The sequence below is a fragment of the Antechinus flavipes genome, chromosome 2, assembly GCF_016432865.1.
Source record: "Antechinus flavipes isolate AdamAnt ecotype Samford, QLD, Australia chromosome 2, AdamAnt_v2, whole genome shotgun sequence".
Taxonomy (NCBI): domain Eukaryota; kingdom Metazoa; phylum Chordata; class Mammalia; order Dasyuromorphia; family Dasyuridae; genus Antechinus; species Antechinus flavipes.
This window is the reverse complement of record NC_067399.1, coordinates 628,137,120-628,162,314: the sequence shown is the minus strand read 5'-3', so window position 1 is coordinate 628,162,314 and position 25,195 is coordinate 628,137,120. Positions and strand designations below refer to the sequence as shown.

The 25,195-nt window shown below is 38.6% G+C and overlaps 1 protein-coding gene across 2 annotated transcripts in view; it reads right to left on the bottom strand.

The window, feature by feature from the left end:
• The window catches only part of RASGEF1A (RasGEF domain family member 1A), a 342,873-nt gene that overhangs the window by 52,967 nt on the left and 264,711 nt on the right, over positions 1 to 25,195 (bottom strand). The window contains exon 1 of one of the 2 annotated variants that reach the window (XM_051982000.1): positions 20,039 to 20,200. The exons of the other annotated variant lie outside the window; for it this stretch is intronic. The gene's annotated coding sequence lies outside the window, so the exon portion shown is untranslated. Of the gene's footprint in view, positions 1 to 20,038; positions 20,201 to 25,195 lie in introns of those variants that run through there. 2 annotated transcript variants of the gene reach the window in all.

The following is a 25,195-nucleotide window of genomic DNA, read 5'->3' as shown; positions in this document are numbered from 1 at the left end:
CAGGACCAGAAACTATATTAGGACTTCTTAAGTTTTTTTCTACTCATTACTTGTTTCTACTTGAGAAATTTTTTACACAACCCTGAATATATAGGTATATAAAATATATATACAAATCAAACATTTACTGATAATAAATCATAATTTTATGACTCCCACATTCAGTTACAAGACTCCAGATGGGGTCTTAAATCACAGTTTAAAAAGCTGGGAACTATACCACAGTCTTTTTTCATTCTGTTTAAATGCTAGCTTGCTTTAAGGCCCAGCTCACATGTCACTACTATGAAACCTTTCTTGGCTATTGCACTCCTCATTGATACTTATATGCTCTAAATTGTCAGGGATCCTCAAATTATGGCCGGCGGGCCAGATGCAGCAGCTGAGGACGATTATCCCCCTCACCCAAGGCTATGAAATTTCTTTATTTAAAGGCCCACAAAACAGTTTTTGTTTTTACTATAGTCCCACCCTCCAACAGTCTGAGGGACAGTAAACTAGCCCTCTATTTAAAAAGTTTGAGGAACCCTGCTCTAAACTCCCATAGACCTGACAATCTGAACCAATACACTATAGTACTTACACACATTTTGCTTTTAAAACAATCATTATTATTTCACATGTGGTGAGCCTTGACTCCCAGGCCAGGTCGTAAGGGCAGAGGATATAAATCTGACCTCTAATATACTTCCCCTCTCCACCCACCAGTAAGCACAATACCAGGCACATGACAGGTTCTCAATAGATAGCTTTTCTATCTCAAACCCCTATGAATTTGTGTATACATTGGGGTCATTGGAGTAACTGGAGTCATTCTCTTTAATTGCTTAACGGCTTGTTTTAAGAAGTGAAACTCAATCTCTAAGGTCCCTTTTCCCTGAAAACCGTTTGAGTCAATACTTTTAATCAGGCTTGTTTCCCAGCTGTGTGCTCTCTTATGGCCAAGGGTAAGGAACAAAGTGGTTCTGCAGCACTTTCTCCCCATGAGGATTATTTTTGCTGAGCTCTTCTTGCTTGGCATTTGGGGAGCTATGTATGCTTGAGAGACCCCAGTGTGAACATCAGCCCCATGAGCTTTGAATAGTAGACTCTGATTGCATTAGTCCTCTATCTGTTCATAAGTTGAATAAATTAGGGGTACTAGGGGGATGCTTGGCGGGGTAGGAAGACAGGGCTAGGGGGAATAGGGGTGGCTGTAGCATCTAAGATGAGGGCTTCATTTGTTTTTGTTCATAGATTACAACTACAGTCTGGAACCTCAGCTGTCTCCTCTCCTTTTTTCCCCATTCCTCAAACAGAATTCCAGCACTGAAGGCACCTCACAGATTGTCTCATCTAAACTCTTCTTTTTATGGAAGATACAACTACTGAGATTAGAGAGTAAGGTCACTGGTCCAGCATTACACAGCTACTTAGAAGCAGCCTTAGAACTTAGATCTAGTAGTGTTTGTCATTACTGTATCCTAGCTCAAGATCAATATTAAGAAGCTATTTCCAACAGGAAAACTTTTGGATAAGAGTTCTAAGATTGATTCATCTAAGGCTGGATTTCATATTTTAGTAGGGTCAGTTAGTGAGTCAAAAAACATTTATTAAGTACCTATTGTGCTAAGTGCTGGGGATACACAGAAAGAAAGAAAAAAAGAACCTCACAAAGTCCTGATACACAATAGATACTATATAAATGTTCTTTCTTTCTCTTCCTTTCCTTTCCCTTTCCTTTTCTTCCCCTTCTATGGGATCATCAGCATGGGGACAGTCAGGGAAAATGCATGGAGTTGTGTTACAAGAGAAAGGAAATGAAACCTGTAGGTCATTCATTGGAGGAGAAACTTTGTATAAAGAGTATCACCCCAATATTATCCTTGACATCAGTTAAGTCTTTGCCTAAAGCTGATTTCCTTTTCCTTCTTGGCCCCCACCTCCAAATTTCAATGTGTCTTTTTACTTTTCCTATTTTCCATTCTGAGAGGACCAGAGGGATAGGAGAGCCATTCCTGGTAAATAAAACAAGGCAAATAGGGAAAGGCTGAGATTGCTTAATGGTCTCGTAAAAGATGCAGACAGCTGAGGTTGCTGCAAACAATTTACTTAAATGTACTTGGGTGAGGAATATAAATTATTTTGACTCTAGGAAAAAAAAAAACATGCAATTACTTTGCTATCAGTTTGCAGTGTCATCCTATGCTAAAACCTTAATTATAGATTGTCTCTATGTAGAGCACTTATAAACCTTTTCAATTAAACTGTACCAGCTCTGGTTGGACATATCCCATAGAGACAAGGGTTGAAAAGGCAACTATAATCCTGACTTCAGTCAATACAGAGAATCTACTTGATAGTATTTCTACCCTCATTGAAGTCTTATATTAGAATAATAATGATAGCTGGTAATTATAGTTTGCAAAATTCTTTACAAATATTATCTTGCTTAATCCTCACAACAACTCAGGGGAGATAGATAATATCATTATTCTTATTTGATAGATGAGACAACTGGGGTATATAAAAATTTATTGACTTGCATAGGGTCACATAGTTAGCAAATATCTGAGCTCTAATTTGAACACAGGTCTCTTTGTGTGAATCTAAATCTAAACTCAAGATTTCCTAACTCTAGGCTGGGTATTGCACCACTTAGCAGCTTCAGGAGAGAATGGTAATAAGAAAGAGACTTGGCAGAGAAGTGAGAAACTGAATTCAAGTTAGCTCTTTAAAAAAAAAGTTCATAAAAATCATGTTGTAAAAACAAAACAAAACATAGCCTTCCCACCCTAATGGAAAAAAGAAACTAAAGAAAAATAAAATTTAAAAAAAAGAGGGAGAAGAGAGAGAGAGAGAGAGAGAGAGAGAGAGAGAGAGAGAGAGAGAGAGAGAGAGAGAGAGAGAGTACTTCAATATGTAATCAGACACAATCAAGTCCTTCTCTGGTCATGAATATGATTTTTCATAAGTGTTTCAGAGTAGTCATAGATCATTGTACTGCTGAGAATGGCAAAGTTATTTACAGCCGGTCATCCTAGAACATTGCTATTACTTTGTGTACAGTACATTTCACTTTGACTTCATAGAGAACTTTTCAGGTTTTTCTGAGAGCATCCTGCTCATCATTTCCCATAGAACAATTCAAATTAGCTCCTGGGACCACTCCCCATCATACACAGTCTGCCACTCTTCACTGAACAGATTAATACCGTCTTCAGGCCACAAGTGCTTCGTTTGTTGCTTGTTGTTTGCAAAATGAGAGATAACATAATATAGCCAGCCTTGAAGTCAGGAAGACCCAGTTCAAGTCTTCCTACTGACACATATTAGTTGAGTGACTGTGGGCAAATTTCTTTACATTTTGGTCCTCTGGTCAATGCTCTCAGACTAAAAGTTACTAAGTTCCTATTCTGTTTTGGTGGAAGGACTACTTCCACTTCCTTATGTTTATGAGATCAGGAGATAATTAACATAACTCTTGCTAGAAAAACTGAAGTCTAAAATGGTGACTCTTCTTTTATAGGGTCCATTAAGAAACATAACTTGGGACTTCCAGAATGTCAGCTCTGGCTGGGTTTGTTAAAAATTATATTAATTTTTTTTTCTGCATTCAGAAATTTTTACTAGAAATTAGGCTAACTCCTCAGCCCATAGAATTCTGTTAATTTAAGAATAAGTAGCATTTGGAGTTGAGAACAACAGAAAATCAGATGCCCCATTCTTTTCTCCTTTTATCCATTTATGGAGGCAGCTTGTTGAATTGTAAAGAGCACTGATCTAGACGCAACCTTTCACCTGGCAATTTGTCTGACCTTGGATAAAGTTTTCCACTTCTCTGAGTCTTTGTTTCATCAGCTGTCAAATAGGGGAATAAGATTAGGTCATCTATAAGATCTTTTTTAACACTACAATTTTCTATGCTTTTTTGAGTACACTGGATGCTCTCTAGATAGTAAGGATGACCTATGATTGCCTATCTTTGGGCCTTGCTTGGTTTTTACGGCGGTCATAACCATTTTCTCCTTACTCAATCCCAAACAAATGAATGGAAAGCTCAAGTCTAAAGATTGTCACTAATGTGGCCTGCTAGTGAATATTCTATTAGTCTCTGCTATCTGTAGTCACTCAAGGCCTGTGCTTAGGCTGCCTGGCCCAAATGTGTCCTATAAATCTTGTTTATTGAAAGGGATCCAATATTATTGTTGACATTTCCACCTTTCAAGAGCCTTGCTATTTTCTTGCTATCCTCTTCACTCCTCTCAAAAGTTTATTTCGTGCTAATAGAATCAGCATTGGAAGAGACCTCAGAGGCAATCTAGTTCAACTAATACCCAAGCCGGAAGCCTCTCTGCAACTTCCTTGACAAGTGGTTTTCTGGCTTCCATACTAATGAGGAACTCATTATATCTTAGCCCATTTTACTTTCTGGCAACTCTTAATTGTTTAAAAAAATGTTCCTCATATAGAGCCAAACGCCTCTCTCTGCAGTTTCTATCCCCTGCTCCTAATTTTGTCCTCCAGCACCAAGCAAAACCAAGCTATTCTCCCTCCCTTCTACACTATATCACTTTAAATATTCGAAGACATCATATCACCACTATATCATTCTTTCTTCAAGGTAAATGTTTCCATTTCCTTCAATGGGTCTCCAGTCCCCTCACTATTATGATCACAATCCTGTGGCTAGGCTTTATTTAGTTTATCAATATCTTCTTTAACTATTATGCTCAGAATTGAACTCAATAATCCAGGGATTTGCTCACAACTGTCAACTAATTCCTTACTAATGCTAGCTGATAACTAAAGAGTGTCTCTTTCCAGGGCATGGTGCATTTTAATTGTAAGCTTAAAGACTGATAGCCACCTATACTGCAATAATCCTGAATGATACAGCAGCAGACACTATACCATAGATATATATATATATATATATATATATATATAGAGAGAGAGAGAGAGAGAGAGAGAGAGAGAGAGAGAGAGACAGAGAGAGAGAGAGAGACAGAGAGAGAGACAGAGACAGAGAGAGAGAGACAGAGACAGACAGAGTCAGAGACAGAGACAGACAGAGAGACAGAGACAGAGAGAGAGAGACAGAGACAGAGACAGAGATAGACAGAGACAGAGACAGACAGAGAGACAGAGAGAGAGAGAGAGAGAGAGAGAGAGAGAGAGAGAGAGAGAGAGAGAGAGAGAGAGACCCACAATCTTTCAGGGTTGCCTTAGAACTATAACTGGAGCTATAGCAATAGAACAATGGAAAGTTAACTAGCTAGTAGAAGCCAAGGTTTGAAGAGTGAGCCCATGACAGATATGTGCTCCAAGTGAAAGGAGAAGATAGGACCAAATGACTTCTTAAGGGTCCCTTTAGATCTAAGTCAATGAGCCCATATCTAAAATCCACCAAAGCTCTAAAAGTCTAGGAAGGCAATGTATTGGGGAGCAGGGACTTCTCTACAATTTCTAACCTGGAATCTGACTCTAGCCATGAAGCCAAAGCAACATTTGCCCACAATGGGAACAGAAGTTATCTATGGAGGATGTTTTTTACACGATGTGCTCTTCAGATCCTGTGAGACTTAAATATATCTGTGGAGGGTTTCTGTTTTTGAGAAGAATGGGGGGAGTCTTTTTTTTTTAAATAAGTTTTTATTGATAGAACGCATGCCAGGGTAATTTGGGGGGAGTCTTTTTTTTAAATTATTCTCTTCACCCTTTGTTACTAAGACTCCCTAGCAAATTCTGCCAACATTGTGCCATCTCACCCCACTACATTAGTCAATTAGGACAAGACAGGGCCCATGTTGTCAGGGTGTCTGGACATCAGTGCCTTTGGAGTAGAGATGAGAAGGAAGGGGAGGAGAGAAGAACAACCTGCATGTCTGCTTCTGTCAATCTCTTTGCAAGTGGTATTTCTGTAGCTGCACATGGGCTTCTATTTTTTAACCTACTCAACAAAAACGGAGGCTATATTTAGCCCAGCAAGCTGCAGGGCATCACAATTAGTAACTGAAAATTACACATCTTGCTAGTCAACCTTCTGTTGGCTGGGAGAAAGCATGACTGCGATTGTTTCAATGAGGAAGCGATGTTTCCAGGCATGCTCCCCAGCCCAACCTATTTCATTCCTAGGGCAATATATGTTGCCCTGGTACTGGTTTGTATCACCCAATGTATTTTCTGATAACTCTCCATACCTAGCAGGAATCTGTTGTGTTTGGAGTGCTGTGTCCTTACTCATTTTCAGTAAAAGGTAAAAAATAAAATGCCAGGATTCAGAGAATGAATGTTGCATTTAGAGTATGATGGCCTGGGTTCAAATCCTGGAACCATCACTCACTATGTCAGCTCGGATAAATCACTTAATTTCTCTGGGCTTCAATTTCCTAATGTCCTTTCTAGTTTTAAATCATATTTCTAATGGTAGAATGTAAGCTTATTGAGGGAAGGAGTTATGTTACTTTCATATTAGTATCTTTAGCAATTTTTTCTGTTAATAAATGATTGTTGATTGATTGATTATAAACATGGAAACAAACCTTTGTGGAGAAAAAGCTGACAGTACTTTCCATCCTCTTATCTAATTAAACTCAAAAATTGAGAAATGGTCTTGCTAAAAAACAGAGGGACTAGAGATATAGAATTCCTGCCTGAGGTGTTGGGGAAGATGACACTGGTTGACTCAAATGCTTGTGATAGGAGGGTACATTTGAGGTTTAGAGGGAAATCTTCAGCAATGGCCAAAGGTCAGTTTTTCTGGATTCTAAAATCCTACTTTCTCACTTGTGACCACTTTAAGTTAGTTTTCTCACTGGATCTTGGGACCTCAGTCATGCAACAAAAAAACATGTGACTGTATCTTCTCTTTGCCTTAAGAGGCAATGGCTGTTATAAAATTCAGACCAACTCTTTTTAGATTAATAACCCTGGAATCTGTGGCAGTTTGTTTCTCCAATAGAGAAGAACTGACCTCATGCATTTTGGGTTGACTTTTGGAGGTGTGTCTGCTGCTATTTCTTTTTCCACCTCAGTGGATAAATTTGCATGCCTGACAGGGTTTGGCATAGCTTCTGCTTCACTATGTCTGCTGAAGAAATAAATGGTCCTATATTCTCAAGGATGTAATTCATCGCCTCCACAAGGTGCATGCTTCTGGGGACCAAGTCTCAATTTCAATCGCCAAACTTCATACATACTGCAACCTTGTGTGCCCTAGAATCTGGGAAGCAATTTTCAGAGCTAACATATGGTTGCATCTTACCTTACACTGAAAATATGTTTCTGAAAAATTGCATGTAATTTGTCTTTTTGTAAATCAAATCACAAACTGAATCACATTTTCTATGCACTAGGAGAATCAGCTACTTACAGGAATACTGTGATGACATCGATACACTGATGGCCTCAGTAGTCACCTACTCCAACCTATACCTAGACAAGAGAATGCTCTGCTGTAGAAAATCATCTAGTCTTTGCTTGATGATATCCAATGAGAAAGAGAACAGAACCTTTGAAGGCTTTGTTCTTATTGTAAGGAAATTTCTCTTTACATTAAGCTTATATTTTGGCTTTTTGTAAGTTTGGCTCTTTTCCACCCATTGATGTTTATTATGGTATTTTTTTTTTTTGGCAAGACAGAACAAGTTACTTCTACCCAGTAATAAACATTTCATAACTGGTGCTTCAGGAAAGAAAAGTGCATACATGATACTCTTTCTAGTTTAATTTATATAATTCACATTTTTTCTATCACTTTACATCTGGTCAATCAACAAAACAATGAAGTAAGCCTTGATTTGTAGCATTTCCCAATTTCTGACATGTAAATGTTCACATTGAAAATTTAACAATCAGATCTCAAGAGCCCATAATAAATGATTCCAACATATTTCTGCTTTTGCCTAGATCTCTTAATTTACTTCAGAACCAGTAATCCTTAGAAGTCTGTTCCTTCTTTCATATGATAACCCTTCAGATAGTCAAGGATAATATTTTTTTCTCTCTAAGCCTCTTGAAATGAAGTATCTCTATTTTTATCAAGTGAATCACATATGAAATGATTTTAAGGATTGTCATCATCTTGGTCATCTTTCTTGGATATTCTTTATGTTGTCAGTGCCACTGCTATATACTATGGCACTCAGGACTGAACACAGTTCTCAAGACTCAATCGGTTCAGGGAGAAATTCACTGGGATCAGTATCTCTCTTAATCTAGACTAAAGGGCAGCTAGGTTGTGTAGTAAATAGAGTGCTAAATTTGGAATTAGGAAAACTCAGCTTTCCGAGTTCAAATCTGTCCTCAGACACTTACTAGCTGTGTAAATTTAGGGTTAAGTCACTTCACCCTGTTTACCTCAGTTCCCTTCTCTGTAAAATGTGCTGGAGAATGAAATGGCAAGTCATTCTAGTATCTTTACCGAGAAAACCCCAAGTGGGATCATGAAGAATTGGACATGATTGAAAATGATTGAACAACTTGAATTATCTACACATTACATTTTATTAATGAAGTCTAAAATGATATTAGTTTTTTGGGGGGAGGGCAATTATATTACAAAATCTATTATGAACTGTAAAATCAGGTATCCCACATCTTATTCAACTGATTTTTTTGATGCCTAAATCTATGCCTTCACATTTTTCTCTTTTAAATTTCATTTTTAATTTTTTTTTTCATCAAGCCCACTTGATGAGATCCTTTAAGATACTGATTCTTGTATCCTGATAGTAGTTTTACACTTCACATCCACCAACAGCTTTCTTTATTGATGAATTTTATAGAAATAAATTCATCTATGCTACTGTAAATAAAAATATTAACTAGAATAAAATTAAGGATAGAGCTCCATGGAATTCTACTAGAGACTTCTCCTTAGAAACTGGAGGGTGGTACTGATTCATTTATAAATCAATTTCTTTTGGATCCAGTATTCAATCAGTTAAAAAGCTGCCCGACTATATTATAAAGATTGGATATGTTTAAAGTTATCTTGAGAGAGTTCATTAAATATTTCCTTTAAGTATCTTTTCTTTTATAGATGAGAAAATCACCAAAACTTTAGTTGTGGCCACCTCTGAGGTAACAAGATTAGCTCACAGTCAGCTGAAAGTAAAAATAAGATATAGGATGAGTAGATTTATCCTGGGGCAGAGAAAGTAGTTTTCTGAAAGGGAATTATGGCACTAGAAAGGGAGAATGGGAATGCACAAAAAACTGACTTCCACTGTAGATCCTTGTATTCCACCATTTTATAGATGATGGAACTGAGGCTCAGGGAAATGAACTAGCTTATCTAATATCAACCTGTTCTTAACTTTAAAGAAATCAACTATATGATAGCTAGAGGGTCAGTTATTGTTCTGATCCTGTCTTCTTGCTTAAGTAGCTCTTGCCCTAATTCCAATAAAGATTTGAGTTGTAAGATTCTCGAGAGTCCTGGATTTTGGACCCATGGGACCAGTTTACTTTATTTCTTTTAACTCGCACTTTCAAAATGAGGGGTTGATCTATAAGATTCTTTATAGCTCTAGTTGTATTTGAGATTGGGGCTTAGATAATTTTAAGGGTACTAATCACAAAGGATTCTGTTTAGAAAGCAGTAGAAACTGGGTTGTAGCTACATGAAATAAGTGGTTTCTAGGTCACCCATTGCAAAACTTTATTGTTCATTTGTCACCTGTCTAGGAACAAGCAGGCAGAAACAGACCAAGTGTCTATAGCCCAGGGTTATTCTAACCAGTTGGAATGTGCTTATGGGAATGGCAAAGGGTTCTTAATCAGTTGAGCTGATAGCCATAACTTCTTAGAACATTAGGAGCTTCTTGAGCTGGGAGTTTGGGCAAGACTATTTGCTATAGTTACCATGCTATTTTCACATCTACCTTTGTTTTGGTGCTAAAAATGGAGGTTCACAGATTTTGAAGAACATATTAGTCCTATACTGGCTCCTAACCTTGAAGATACAGTGTGGTATTAATAAGAAAGCTAAGATCTCTCTGAGACTCAGTTCTTTATCTGTAAAATGAGAATAAAAATAGCACCAACAGCAAAAAAATTGTGACAATAAAATAAGATAATATATGTAGAGCACTTTTTGAGCTTAAAAGTGCTACATATAAATGTTAGTAGTTATAATTACACTTGTTATTCCTAAAAAACCAAACATATGAAATCATACCACAGGGCTCTAAACTCAGTTCTGCGACTAATTATTTAACTCTAAGGAAACCCCTTGACTTTTTGAACTTCACTTTTAGCATCTATATAGTGGGGCCAATAAATCTTATCCCACCTATTGTATATTTTAGTCATGAGGCCTTGATGAAGTAGGTGATTTATGTGAAAGTTTTTTTTTTAAGTTAAAAGCATGATACACACTGAATGTTTAATGATGATTTCAGAACTGTCTCTTGAACCCTATAAAGGAGGACACTAGTGAACATTCTCTCTTCATCCTTCTTATTATTGGGATCATTTCAGCCTTGCTGATTAAGCTCTTTGAAGGTAGAAATTGTTCCATTTTTGCCTTTGATTCTTCAACATAGAACCTTCACCATGACAGAATTTTTGTTGAATTAAGTAGGAAAAAATAGTAAGTAGTTTTCAAGATATGAGAATTTATATTCCCAATTTCAAGAGTCATGATAATCCATGAACTCGCTATTATCTTATCCCTGAATCCAGTCTCACAAATTCCATAGAAAAACCTTCCATAGAGTTAAGGAGAAGATGCCATAACTGTAATCAGTCAAACAATCATTTACTTCTGATGAGATAATAGTGGGGTGAGGCGGTGTGTTTTATTAATACTCATTAGAGTGGTAGAGTGGAAATAGCATGGAATTTTGAGATAGAGGACTTGATTACAATTCTGGCTCTCCTGCTTCCTACCTGTGTGACCTTGGGCAAAATGAACAGGTTGGACCAGACCAGAAATATCAAATGTATGGCCTGCTGCAACACTGCTGAATGAGGTCACACCAGAATTAAGATGTAATTAAGAAATATTTTACAAAATAAAAACAAAACAATAAAACATAGATCATATTACATTTTTAAAACAGTCAATATATGACCCACAAGAACTCTTATATGTGTATTACAGACCCCTGTTTCAATTTGAGTTTGATACCAATGACCTAGTCCAACTCAAAGGTCCATTCTAAGCTGATGGTCCTAAGTAGTAATTCATATTTGATACTGCCCTGTTTGAAAGATTAGTAATGAGAGAGAAAGTATAGTAGAGTGGATGAAGAACAAGTCTCAGAGGCAAGAAGACATTATGACCCATACTAATTGTGTGACTCTGGACAAGTCACTTAAACTCTCAATGATCCAGGGATATTTCTCTCTCTCTCTCTCTCTCTCTCTCTCTCTCTCTCTCTCTCTCTCTCTCTCTCTCTCTCTCTCTCTGTCTGTCTCTCTCCTCCTCCTCCTCCTCCTCCTTCTCTCTCTTCTTTAAAAATAATTAAAGCTTTTTATTTTCAAAACATATGCATGGATAATTTGACAACATTGACCCTTGTATAGCCTTGTGTTTCAGATTTTCATCTCCTTCCCCTCACCCCCTCTCCTAGATGACAAGCAATCCAATAATTCAATATATGCTAAAATATACATTAAATCTAATATGAAACATATTTATACAATTCTCTTGCTGTGCAAGAAAAAATCAGATAAAAAATAAAGTTAAATATCTCTCTCTCCACCCCCCCATCAATTAACCAAGTTAATCAAGAGAAGCCCCTCTCTCTCTGCTTCCCTTTAGTCCAGGGTCACACAGATAGTAAATGGATTTGAATTCAGGATTTTCTGACTCCAGGCCAGTATTCTATTCATTGTACCACCTACCTGCCTTTCAGGAAACTCTCTTACATCTAGAAAAGTTGCTAACCTACACTGATGGAGAAAACTTCCTTGTCACTGAACGTCTCATACCAATGATATCATTCTCTAGCCCCCAGCTTCTTAAGTTATGGTTCATGACCCTATATGGAGTCTTATAACTGAATGGGGGGGTCACAAAATTATGATTTATTATCAGTAAATGTTTGATTTATACCTGGAGTTGCATAAAAATTTCTCAAGTAAAAAGAGATCATAAGTGGAAAAAGTTTATGAGGCCCTGCTCTAGCCCATTTTTGTCCCTAATATTATTTTATGCCTGTTCATGGCATGTGTAGTATTATCCTTTGGGAACACATTTTGAGAATGAGTATAATAAATAAGAATTTAAGAAATTTGTCCCTTTGTCAAAATGGGGTAGAGGAGGAAGTAGATGATTTCTTTTTTTTTTGGGGGGGGGGGGTCCCTTAGCCTGGATTAGTAAAGAGTTAAGGTATTTTACAGTGAGAAACTGCCCAGAGTTGCCATGAAAATTGAGCTTCCACAGTAGGATGACATCATGATGTACTCCGACATCCTTCTCCCCTCACCCCCACCAGAGGTAACTTAACTTTAGTGATGGTGGAGGAAATATATCTTTTGGAAAACAAAAAAGAAATGCCCCATAAATGTAAGAAAGAAGCAGAAATTTGTTGATCTTCTACTATTTATTATGGTTATTTTCTACCAGCTTCTGTCAACAAATCAAAAGTGTTGATGTGAGGAGAACAGGAGGGTATTATTCAGGGGAACAAACTGAAAAGAATTTGTGAAAGGGCAGAAAGTTTCAGCATCTTTCACATGTGAGTCTGAGCCACTTCGCTCCCACTGGGGAGGAGGGGATGGGGAGAGGTCCTGTGTTGACCAGAGACAAGCAGGTGACCTCGAATCTGTGGGGCTGAAGGGAAGCAGAGAGGGAGGGATGACTCCCTCCCTTCCAGTAGATAATGAAAGCAGGGCTGTGTCTGAAACTGGTTACTGGAAAAGGCTTGGCCATGGAGTCTTTGCTTCCAGAAAGCTGCTCTATTGACTGATTTTTTTCCTGTTCCCATGGTACTTTCTATTTGCAAAGGCCTTTATGGCATTTGTCCTTAGCTTGTGAGATGATAGCAGCAATCCTTTTTCTTTGTGACCTGGGCAACTGTTATGTTTTGCTCAAGGTCAGGAGCAGGGAATGTAATCCAGGATTCCCCTCTTCTCATAATGCAGAGGCAGCCTGACTGACCTAAGAGACTACTGGTTCCATCTGTGCAATTAAAAAATACAGGACTGATTTCATTGTGATCAAAAGTATGATTCTCTCTAAACTTCTTTGGTGGCATTTGAAGGAAGCTAAGGATTCCAAGAGGCAGGAATGAGGAGGGAGCAAATTCCCTATGTGGGAGAAAATCAGTGCAAGGGGATGCAGATGATCGGGAGTAACATGTGTGAAAATGTATATGGGATCTTCAGGAGGATGAGCACCTCTGATGTGAGGGCTTGCCAAGTCCTTTTCAGGGCTGCTCACCCACCTTTAGTGTCCACATAATGCATTTTTCCCTTACTTGGGAGTCCCTCAGTAGAATGAATGGATGAGAACCATTTGTTCCAAAGGTCACAAAAAGCTTGTCCAGACATTAAAGACACCGAGGTCATCTACTGCATCTCTGGCTATTTCAGTCATCTAAACTTTTGCCTTGTCCCTAGACTTTGATGACGCAGGAAGAGAGAATTAGACTTATGACTTTTATGCATTTCTGGTTCACTTAAATCAAATTCACGGACAAATATCAAAGCATCATCCTGTGATGTTATTGGTCTCTGAAGATGAAGGACAAACAATAATAACCACATGTGAAGAATAACAGACATGACAATTTAGCTGGAAAGATAAGTTTGGGCCAGATTGATAAAAAGTTTAAAATGCCAAGCAGAGGAGTTTATGTTTGCTCTTAGGGATAATAGGCAGTCATTGGAGTTTATTATTTAGGAGGAGAATACTTTACACCTATACTTTAATAAACTTATTTTGACAACCACCTGGAAGATGAATTAGAGTTGAGTCAGAGAGACTCATTAGGTGACTGTTGCTATTGTTCAGAAGACAGATAATGGATGCTTACATGAAATTAGTAGCAATGTGAGCCAAGACAAGAGGATATATGCAAGGAATACTGTGAAGACAGGAATGATAAGATTTGGTAACTGATTGGATATGTGGGATGAGTGAGTGAGAGTAAGTAGTCAAGGATGACATAAGGTTTCAAATCTGGATCACTGGGAAGATTGTGATATTCTTGATAATAATAGAGAAGTCCAGAAGAAAAGTGGGTTTGGGACAGGAAAACGATGAGCCTTGTTTTGATATGTTAAATTTGAGATGCCTATAGAACATCTAGTTCAAAATATTCAATAAGAATTGGAGCTTAATAGAGAGACTGATTGGAAATAGATCTGGGAGTCAATACCACAGGAATCATCATTGACCTCATGGAAGGTGATAAGGTCAATAAAACAACAACATTGAAATAATTGTTGAACTCATGGATGTGGCCAATATATGAGACAGTCTAGAAAAAGAAAAGAAGGCATAGGAAAGAACTTTGGAGTACAGCAACAGTTGTTGGCTATGATATGGAGAATAATCCAGCAATAGGATACTGAAGAACAAGAGAGAGAGAGATGGAACCTCAGAGAGGAGAGAGAATCCAGAAGAAAAAGGTGGTCAACAGTGTCAAAAGTCATGGAAAAGTTTTAAAAAATGAGGATTTTGAAGAAGCCATTAGATTTGGCAATTAAGAGATCAATGGTAACTTTGGACTGAGAAGATTCATTTGAATCATGAAGCCAGAATCAGGAGAGTGAGTAGAGAAGAAGTGGAAGTGACCAATTAACACAACCCAAGAGTTTGGCTGAGAAATAGTGAAGAAATATAATGTGATAACTACATGGATGTAAGATCAAGTGAGGATTTTTTTTTTAAGGATGAAGGAGATTGTGTGTGTGTGTGTGTGTGTGTGTGTGTGTGTGTGTGTGTGTGTTTCTGTAGCAGGGAACTAGTAGACAGTGAAAGAACAAATAGAATTACTGGGAAAATCTGTTGGATAAATGGGAGGGGATGAGATCAAAGAAGGGTTGACCTTGACAAGAAGAGTTTATTTAGGTGGGCCCAGAAGTAAAGGAAAAGATAATGGTTAATGACGCCAATGCCTTGTGAGATGAACAAAAAGCAAGAAGAGAGAACTGATTGTCCAGTATTCTGGAGTGCTTGTTCCACAAACATTCCTTGGACATTCCCCATGTATAAGACTTCTCACACCATTGTCTCACTGTCTGCCTGGAATGCCCATGTAGAGCTTCATGTTATACCTAGAAATAGCTAAATGGCAAAATGAATAGAATGATGAATTTAGAATCAGGAAAAGCTAAATTTGAATTCTGCCTCAGATACTTACAAGATGGCAAATCACTTTAGCTCTCAGTCTTAGTTTCCCTTTGTGTAAAATGATAATAATAGCATCTATCTCATAGTAGCATCTACCTGCTATTGTGAGAATTGCATATAATATACATACATATACACATATATGTATATATGTACACACATTATATATGTGTGTATATAAATACACAGATATATAAATATATATGTATATATATATATATATTCTATTTATCTATACCCTATGATAATATAACTTATCTCAAAGAAAAGCAAGGACCATGTAGAATGTTAGAGATAGATTTGGAGGTTATCTATCCTATAAGCTATTCATTTTACACTTGAGAGAGCAGGTGGCCAGAGTGATGAAAGAGGGATGTGCAGGGGCCAGCTCTCCTATGAGTGTGAGCATTTGCACTTTAGAAATCAGCCAAAGTTACAAATTAGGGCTTGATTAATTGTGTTGATTGTCCAAACTTAAGAAGTGGTATAGAAAATGTCATTAATGATGTAGATGAAACTTTAAGGTCTTAACTTTTCAGAGTGTTGGTTGTTAAACATTTATTAGCACATGTCTAGATGAAAACAACTTGCAAGCTCTTCTAAAAAAGAAATCTGATACTTATCCATAGTATCTCTTGGACTTCATTGGGATATATGATTTCATTGATTTTGGAAGTTCTGGGGGTATGAACTGCCTCCACTGGAGGCTTTGCTTATGAAAACCTAATCTAAGTCAAAAGCAAAACATGACTCTGGATTTTCCTAATCCTCAGTTTGGTCCTCTCTCTTAAGGCTTCTTAAACTTTTTCCACTCACAACTCCTTTTCACCCAAAATTTTGGATCCAGGGCATAGAGATTTATAAAATAAACAAATGAAAAATTTACTGATAATAAATAATAATTTTGCATCCCCCCACATTCAATTATGAGACCCTCTATGGGGTCATGACCTAGTTTAAGAAGCTGGCCTCTAGCTCTTACTTTACTTTATCCTTAGCCTTAAGGCACAGTCATGTATGTAGTTCCATACTTGAAGAGTGTGATTTTTGTCATTGTGTGTATTCCTGATTACAGCCCCTCTATAACTTAGATGGTCTTTAAGAATTACTATGCCTGAAATCCATCAGTCTGACAACAACTTGGTCAGGAAGGTATCCTCTACTCAATATAATCTTTCATTCATTTGATCTAAACTCAAGAGTTGGAGTCATGAGACTGGAGCTTTCTGAGGACTATTGTTTAGGAAAGTTTAGGAAAGCAAGAAACATTTTAATCCAAGGACTGGCAAGAACACATCTTGTTCATCTTGTCTTCAGCCAAAAAGCACTCAAGAAAACAAGAAAATCTCTCAATTTTTCAAGGCTTTCAAAGGAGGAGATTCTATGGATTTGATTGGTAGCCTGTTCAAAATAATGCCTGAGAGCATTTGATTCTTCTCCCCACCTTCTTTAATCTTTTTATTCCCCCCCCCAAGGTTGCAAATACCTCTAAATTAGATCTGTGTCAAAATGATGGACATTGGGCTCAAGAATCCAGCTTTTCTGTGTAACATCAGAGATATATCATACAGGGGCAGATGTCAACCTTTTGAAAACACAGAAGAGGGACAGGAATTGGAGAGGGGTGAATTGGAGAAGTTCAATAAATATCCACAGTGTCATTTTCTCAACAAGAGGGGCAATGATCTCAGTCCAATAAGCAAAGAAAACTGCCTCCGGAAACCCATTTTTTCTATGCCCCTGGGTGATAACTGTGGGGTTCACTCACAAGATCCTTGAGAAAAGGCCTGAGACCCAAAACAAATGACCCCAGCTCTGACTCAGCCCCAGATAACACAAGGAAACCATAAACAGCTGCATCCTCTTACTGTTCCAGCCTATCTGGAAATATTCTTACCCTGGGATCCAGACTCCCTCACAAAATCTACACACGTATAAATAAAGAAAACTTGCCCAGTGAAGTAGAAGAATTGACAGCAAGGAAATTATTTTGAGCTTTTTTTTCTCTCTTCCCTCCCCTCCTCATTCACTCCCCTCTCCCCCAGGCACCCCTTTCCTTGTCAACAGCCCGAAAAATTATATGCCTATCTGCCTGAGCTTATCCATCCAGAAACTTGTCTCTATAGGTGAAATAACTGCAAATCTTCCTCTCTCTGATTAAAGGCAGGGCTTCTAGGCCATGTCTGGCATGGCACTAGTCACTGCCTAGAGAGGTGGTGAAAGGGTATGGTGAATGTTTGCCCTGGGGAAAAGGTGGTGGAGAATTTACCCCAAAACATTTAACTATTGTTCCCTCTGCCAAAATCAACCTCCACTAGCCGGATGATCACTGGAATTCTACCAGCAGAGTCCTGGGCTTCCATCCCTGATTGTGGTTGCAATACCAGTGCTCCTGGATAGGAGAATAAATGTTTTAAGCTGTTACCAATTTCAAAGATCTCAGTGTCAACGAACAGAACAAGTCTGGAAGGGGAAGTGAAGTTGAACATGGAATAATTGAACTTCTAAAGAATAGAGGAAAGAATTTAAAAGATGTAAGCAGCAGACTCCAAAGAAGTTCTCTGTATACATAATTTTTTCAGAGGTTTTTACTCTCTTCTTATGGTATGACAAAGCTCCCTTCAGGGCCACCTCCATGATTCCACCTCATATTCAAGGCTAAAATCTCTGCCTCCTGCCCTAGACATTTTAAAACAAATCTGAATCTATTACAAAGCAGGAGGTAGCACATATGGTGTGCCAATTAAATCAGTGAGAAAGGAGGATGAATTCTGAGGAGGCCATTCCAAAGGACTGGAGGCAGACAGCCTCTCCTGTCCTCTTGTTTACATTCATTAGTAGCCGAGCTTACTTTGGTTATTCCTTAATGGAATGGTTTCTCTTAGATATTCTTAATTTGAGGGTCACCCTTGAAGAGATGATTGGGAAATTCTAAGTATATTTGGGCTTTTGCCTATGCAAGATACATATGTGAAGAGCTGGTCAAATTTTCCAACATCCTATTGTAGAAGGAATATTGAATAGGTACTCCACCTTTCATATTAGTTTGTCTGATACTAGCTGTATGACTGCATGGAATATATAGGACTAGAGTTTTAGTGATTTAGAGATAGAAAGGATCTTAGAAGATATTTGTTCCAATCCTCTGATTTTGCAGATGAAAAAAAATGAGGGCTAGAGATATTAAATGACTAATCTAAAGTCATTCAGATAGTAAGAAGGCCATAGAATCGCCAATTTGAAAATTGGAAGGTACCTCATCAGCCCACTTAAAAAAAAATCACTCTATCCTTTGTCACAGTGAGTACTCTTTTATTGTATCATACAAAACCAGAATCCAAACTCAGGTTTTCCAAATCCCAAATCCAGAGCTTTCCCCACTAAACTGTTACATCAGTTTTCTCATCTGTTAAATGGGATAATAGTACTTCCTCTATCTAACCTCATGGCTTTGTTTTTAGAAAAAGAATATAAAATACAACCTAAATGTTGAACGATTACAAATCAGAATTAGTTCACTAATGAAATTCTGTGTTATAGCATTTGTCCAACCTCCATCCCAGTGATGTATTGGGAATCAAGTGACATGATGGATATGAAAGTGGTTGGAAAAACACAGAAAGGCACAGATGTCAAATATTGTTATTCACATGGGGCAGGAATAGGTATTGCTAGGACAATGAGAGATCTCCTGCCGCACTCTGTACCCTCTCTGAAGTCATCAGTTAAAGTTTCTACATATTGAATAGTGTGGAGACAAAGGTGAGGTCAGATAATGAACTATTTGCAAGAAAGGAAAATGAGGATAGAGGAGGGGATGTTATAGCAGAACAAAGCACTTAAGATAACTAAGACTGGTTCAATTGCAAGGCCAAGTTAGGGAGTAAGATTGAAATGGGAAATCTATGAAAGCCATAAGCTACCTTGTTCTACAGAGCTTGTACAGGTGACTAGTGGCACAGATAATGTATGTGGAAGAGATCCGGAGAAGGCATCTGATCCCAACCAGTACTGCTTTCAAATTTCACTTGTAATCGGTTCCCCAAACATCACAGTAGGAACAAGACTAGCCCATCTGTCAGGGAAATCGAGTCAGGATGGACCACTTGGGAGTCACCATCCTGTCCTGCTTGGTTTGGAGCTGCAAGTGTCTTAACTCTTTCCCTCCGCCTAAAACCCTGCAGAGAAGAACATTGTTTGGAAGGAATATTCCAGTTTTCCTTATGAGGTTCCCCCTCCTCCTCCTACCATCCGCCCATTCTCCTTATCTTCCAGTGATCCCCAATCCCGAATATTCTGTCTTGTCTGGGAGCTTTCCAAACCGCTTTACCAAGCGCTGCCAGTTCCAAAGGGAGGGGGGGAAATCACCAAATCTCTTCGTCCGCTACCTCCTGTGCCCTGTGCCCAACCCAAACATCATGCCAGTCCAGCTGGTCATTGTACCCCTTCCTCCATGGTACACCCAGCTCTGACATTGCGATCTGAAGATTTGGATCCTTGCGTACGCAGTGCGCCCAGGGCGCTGTCCAAGCACTGAAAAAGAAGGAGCCGGGACCTACGGGGGAAGGATCTTCCTACCTAAAACAGCCTCTATCAGGCACTGCGCAGCTTGGCCCCAACCTCTGGCAGCCAGCTCGTGGCGGCTCCGGCTCTGTCTACAGCTCTGGCTCCGGCTCCTGACTGGTCTGCGCCGGGTTTGGGGGCGCGGGGGTAGGCGGGGAATGGAGCGCACCGCGGACTTACCCGACTTGGACCTGCGCTGCGGTCCTGGACAAGGCTGAAGGAGGCGCCCCGTAACGCTCTGTTTCCTAACCCCAAGCTGGCCAGCTGGGATGGGGTGGGAGCTGGTGCTGGGAAACGCTTAGCCTTTGCGTCTTCCCCCTCCCTCGCCCTGGAAGGATGGGCGAGGCTGACCCCTCCCTCCCTTAGCGCCCAGTTTAGCGCCTAGCCTGTGACCGGCGGCTCCATTCCTCCCTTCCTTTCCTCCTTGCCTTCGCTTCTTCCTTCCTTCCTTCTCTCCCACCCTCCTTCCTCGGTCTCTCCCTTCCTCCCACCCATCGCCTCCTCCCCCAGGCTTCGGCTCACGCACTGGGGACCTGATGCGCTCATGCCTTCTCTGCTCTCAGACGTTCCGAGGATCTGGGTCCGGGAGGGAGGAGTGGGTGGAGAGGTGCTGTAGGGAAGAGAAGGAAAGGACAAGACGAACCTCTTCAAGCCCTTTCTTAGTGGGACTGGACAATATTTGGTTTGGTTTATTTTCTCTTAAGAGCGCACTTGCATCCAAGAGAGCAAAGTAATCCTTCCCATGCTCCCACCTCAGCTTCTCCCAAAGCACCAATTAATTCTTTAGACATCCTTCTTCTCTCCCAGGCCTACCCAATGCCAATTTGTAGAGCGTCAACTGAGAACAAGGAATTCTGTTAGGTCTCAGATTTTGCCTCTATTCTCTCCTCTTGCTCTGAACACAGAGTTTTGGTCAGCGGGAAGATAGTAATTCAATAAAAACACAGCAAAACTGGGATTGAGGGTGAGGTGATCCAGATTTTAGTTTTGGCTCTGCCTTGACTTGGTTCAGGGCATTGGGTGAGTCTTTTACACCTCTCTAAACCCCTTCACAGGTAAATGAGAAGATGCAGATTAGCTCTTTTGGTCCTATTCTCTTAACCTTCTGTAATTTAATTCTTTTTTTATTTTTATTTTTTGAAGCTGTTTATTTTCAAAATATATGCATAGTTTTCAAAAATTCATCCTTGCAAAACCTTGTGTTCCAAAATTATTTTCTCCTTTCTTTTCCCCCAACCCTCCAATATATGTTAATCCAATCCAATATATGTTAAACATGTACAATTCTTCTATACATATTTCCAAAATTATGTGATTTAATTTTACAGGAATCACATTTTATCTAAATTGTGTATTGCTCTTTCTTAGTGCCTAATACAGTGCTCTTTACAGGATAAATCCCTAATAAATGGTCTTTAAAAGGTATGAGAAGAAAGGATTTAGGAAGTAAAGAGGCTATGTCATCTTTCTTTTAAATCAGCCTAACACTGAGCATGCAATGCCTCCAATCTCCTTTCTCTCATTAGGCCAGGGTTCCTAATTCTCCATCATTGCTTAGCCCTCCTGAGTGATATTGTTGGACAGTTCCTGGAAGGTATCAGAATGGGATCTGGTTAGTCTAAGCTGCTCCTAAGGAGAAAGGTGTCTTCTCTGGTCAGTTGTTCTGATTATATGACTCTGGACTAATCACCTAAACTTTTTGGAACAATTTTGTCTTCCGTAAAATAGACAGATTACAGTATGAGATCACTAAGAGAGAATTCAGATTTTGGCCTTTTCCAATACTATGAAGAGAATGAAAAGCACCTAGTAACAAAATCAACAACAACAACAGCAAAATCCCACTTATTAAGTGCCTACTTTGTGTCAGACACTGTGATAAGCTAACATTCATAGTGCTCTTTATATATACATATATGTATATATAAAGATTATGTATCGAAAACCATGCTTTCATGTATAATCTCATTTTATTTTATTTCCACAATAAAACTTTAAAATAGATGCTATTATACAGATGAAGAAATTGAGGTTTGTAACATACTTTTCACGTATAATCTCATTCCATGTGTAATTCTCATTTCAGCAGCAACCTCAGGTCCCACCCTTAGAATCTGACCAACTGATAGGGAGAGAGGAATTCCAATACTACACTGGATGATTTTTGTTACCTACATTTTAAAATGACAATAGAATAACAAAAAATAATAATTGTGATTTCAGGTGAGTTCAAACCTGTCAGGGGCCACAGGATAGGTGGTATTATACAGGTGAAGAAATTGTAGTTAAGTGATATATCCAGGGTCACACAAGTAGTAAGTATTTGAGGAGGGATTTGAATTTAGATCTTTTCTTCCTCTAAGTCCAGCACTCGAGCCACTACATATACAGGTATACATATGAGCAATGTGGTGGTATCCAAATCCCCAGGATGCTAACAGAGCATAATTTCTAGGATTTCCTGGTCCCTTCTGAGCTTTCTCTAGTTCTTTCACAGCATAAACAGTAAAGATTATTTTATAAACCACTAGGCAAATGTTGCCAGAGACTTTGACCATTTCAAAGAATTTTGGAGTGGGAAGGCATCTTAGAGATCATTTTGTCCATCCTGTCAGGTCTTTGCACACAACTTTCAATGATCATTTTGCGGTCAGGAGACTAAAATACAACAACTCAGTGTAGTATTTACAGCTGCATGAAGTTGACCCTTCCTACCTTATCTTATATCTCTCTCTCCAGTTTAAGAATCTGTGCTCTAGCCCACCAGTTCCTTTCAATGTCAGACACAATGTTTATTCCTGCCTTTGTATTTGTGTATCAATAGTAATAGCTAACAAGGAGAAGCTAGTGGATACAGCAGTGGCCCTGATGTCTGGAGGACCTAGGTTAAAATCTGGCCTCAGAGACTTACTAGCAGTGTGACCCTGGGCAAGTCACTTAACATTTATTGCCTCCTGAAACCGCCTCAATAATGATAACTAATATTTATTAGTTTTGCTTTAAAATTTGTAAACATTTTCTATATATTTATACTATCTGATTTTTACAGCAAATCTTATATAGTAGAGTCTAAAAGGTTAAGCACTTCTTGGTCACAGAGTAGGTAAATATCAGAGGTGGGATTTCCATTCAGATCTCTGCTGACTGCAAGTACAACATTTTCCACATTATACCATGCTGATACTCAATATACCAAGCCCCAAAGTGAATGCAATACTCCAGATTGTTGTCTGACTTAAAAGTGATCAGGTCAGATTCAATGGTTCCACTATCTCCTTTCCTCTAGGACATAGTTCTTTGAAAGCAGCCTAGAATTGCATTTTTAACAGCAACAATCACAAGCTTTATATCATTTTAAATCTTATTTATCCATTGTGCTTGGTAATTATTAAGTTAAATTCTACCTACTCTGCTTACTTTCTTTATGAAGTTTCCCTTAAGATAGCTACTATTCATTTCTCTTTCCTTTGAGGTCTTGTATGACTTGGGACATCACAAGTTTAGCACTTAATTATATGTAACTCTATATTTTAAATTACATTTTTCATGTGTATGTATGTATTTTATTTCCCCAGCTAGACTGTAGTTTCCTCAGGCAAGGACTGTGTGTTTTATTTACCCAGATAACCCCTCATGGTATATTGTCTTGCCGGTAAGCTATGCTCAATCACTACTTAGAACATTATACATTGTCAGAGCTGGAAGAGATCTTAGATACAATCTTAACCTGGGGCCCATGAACTTATTTTTTAGACTTTTTAAAAATAACTGTATTTTAACAATTAATTTCTTTTGTAATCTTATGCATGTAAAAGCCTTACTCTAAGCAAGCTTCACTAGACACTGCCAAAGAGATTCATGACACAAAAAGATTAAAAACCTCCTATTTAGCCCAGTCTCCTTTAAAAAAAATAGAGATGGAAGTATTGATTGATTTTTGTGGGGGAGGGAAGGGGAAGGGACCATCAATTGGTGACCTATGTCTTTAGAATAGCAAATTGGTGTTTTCCTTATCTTTTTTCCCCTCTTCAACTCAGACTATCTAGAGTTGAGGTTCAGGTAAAGAATCATTTGAAATGGGCTGATTAGAAACTGACCTGATTTCTTTTTCACTGGCATTAATATCAATGAAAACCCTACCCCCTAGAAACCTACTCTTAGCATCAGATCATTCTGCTCCTTTCATTTCAGAAGCAACTTTAGGTCCTACCCTTAGGATATGTCCACCTGATAGAAATAAAGGAATTATAATTCTACATAGGATGATTTTTGTCACCTAAAATTTAAAATGATAATAATAGAATATTGAAAATAATAATTGTGATTTCAGATGAATTCAAACCTGTCAGGGGCCACAGGAGCTCTGAGGAAGCTGGCTTTCCCCCAAAATTGCTCTGCACCTGCACAAATATGAAGAATGTGGGAGATGCCCTGCCCTTCTCTTCTGGTAGAGAATGGATAAAGCTTTTTTTTTAAAAAAAAATCATTATTATCTACTCCCTCCTCATTCAGTTAGACTTAACTGGCAGTTGCTCTGCAGGATATTTTTGGTTCTAATCAGAAACAAGCAAGTGATTAATTTTCCTTTCTGGTTCATGTGTATGTGAAGAGAGAGTGACTATCTTTATAGGTCTTTGGGTTCCCCTTTCCTTAGTACAGGGGAGAAAGCTGAGGCATGGGGCAGGTGGTAAGAGAGGGGTAGTAGGAGGTTGTATTTTTTTTTTCATGTAAACAAATCATTAAGACCTAATATTCCCAAATCTTGAACAGGAAAGACCTTATTTAAACCAATTTAAACTCTGGGGCAGTACAGACATTTGTCTAATGTTCTGTTGTTCTGGGGGGTTAATGGGTCATGGGTCAAAGCATTAATCAGTGACTGTGGAGCAGAAAAGAGATGCTAACCCTCGGTGAAATATGAGGCTGCTGTCATGGGAACAGGAGCACAAGCAGAGCCTTCGAAAGGCGCCTTCTTGACAAAAGCCACCAGCAAGCGGGAGAAATTCTAATAATTAAAGCTTTGTTCCATATGCATGATTCAATTTTTTTCCTCTAAATTCTTTTTCACTCCTGAGTACTGTTGAATTGACTGTGGGAATCATAGTGTCTCCTCTGAACTCTCCTAAACATAAATTTAGCAAAGTCTAGTTATTAATTTTTGTTTTTATTTTTCCTTTTTATTTTTTTTTCTCTAGTAAACCTCTTCTACTGAAGGCTCTGGGGACTATATCGAGTTGTCCATCAAATGCCATTTCATTATTGTGCTGGCTGCTGCTTATTAAGAGTGATGGCAATGAAGCAGGTAGGATAATCTTCTGGCTTTCCAAGGATCTCTGA